Raw genomic sequence first — 1,260 nt, forward strand, 5'->3', positions numbered from 1 at the left:
CTTATAATCATAAATTTACGAAAAAATACACTATGATTATTTTACATGCAATGTAAACTAGTATACAGAATTTATAGATTCATCTGGGTGTTGTCTGAGATTGATTTTTCTACCGATAATACTAAATTCAATGAGAATACACTACAAATTTACATCCAATCAAATCTAGTATACAAAATTTATACACAGTCAGATTCATTTATTCCCTTCTTATCATTATTATCCGAATTAAAGTGGAAAAAGATGTCTAAGAAAAAAATGTATACTCCATTTTTATTCTCTGCAAATTCTTCACAGCTCCTTTTTCTTCTACAGCCTGGCAGATAAGCCATAACCAACCAACACAATAACGGCCTCCTGTGTTCCATAATTTAATATTAGAATTCAATGACATTTGCAACTTATATCAAATTGTTAGAACAAGGATAAAAACACTAAAAAAAATGAGAATGTATACATACCTGTAAAATGAGAGGATCCATTTTTATTCTCTGCAAATTCTTCACAGCTCCTTTTTCTTCTGCAGCCTCGCAGATAAGCCATAACCAACCAACACAATAACGGCCCCCTGTGTTCCATAATTTAATATTAGAATTCAATGACATTTGCAACTTATATCAAATTGTTAGAACAAGGATAAAAACACTAAAAAAAATGTGAAAATAATCATACCATCGTGCCCTGCCTCCACCGTTAGTGTTTCTTTGTCTCTCTCAGGGTTCACAGAGACAGGGTTCATGTACATAGAAATGAGACAAATCACGAACAATACCCACAAAAACAAACATGCAACTCCAGCATAATTAACACTCGATACGATGATGTTTCCTCCACCTGCAAGCAAAGCCCATTACCCATTACTCAAAAGAATCTTTGCGTATCCATCGGAGAACTGTGAACAATCGATGTAAGGAGATGACAACTCAAAATCGATTCAATCACGGGATAATAGCTGCAGCTGAAAATGAAACTCGCGCGGGAAACCAATTCAGATTCCACCAATTCAGATTCCAAATTCAAATCGCTGAACGAGGACGCGGGACCGCGGGTTCACGATTCGTGTGGGGAATAACAACGACCAGGGGTATGACATAAGGTTAAATATATATATATAAGAAATTTATAAAAAAAAAAAAATTAAACTTTTAATTTTTAAACCTGCCAGTCAATATGACGTTTTTGGAAATTAATGGCAAGTTGCCCATGACGTGGAAATTTAAAACTCAAACGTATTTTACGGGTTAAAAAGAGAAATACAGG

General features: G+C 34.4%; 1 long non-coding RNA gene across 1 annotated transcript; it reads right to left on the reverse strand.

The window, feature by feature from the left end:
* Positions 1 to 265: 265 nt before the first annotated feature.
* Positions 266 to 1,042, reverse strand: LOC149228913 (uncharacterized). Its single transcript, XR_016247256.1, has 3 exons — positions 673 to 1,042; positions 462 to 568; positions 266 to 357 (listed from the first exon to the last, which is right to left on the reverse strand). It is a non-coding gene; the product is annotated as an uncharacterized LOC149228913 (long non-coding RNA).
* Positions 1,043 to 1,260: the final 218 nt, after the last annotated feature.

This window comes from Pinus tabuliformis, chromosome J (genome assembly GCF_031772625.1).
Source record: "Pinus tabuliformis cultivar Carrire ecotype Pingquan chromosome J, CPIR1, whole genome shotgun sequence".
Classification (NCBI taxonomy): domain Eukaryota; kingdom Viridiplantae; phylum Streptophyta; class Pinopsida; order Pinales; family Pinaceae; genus Pinus; species Pinus tabuliformis.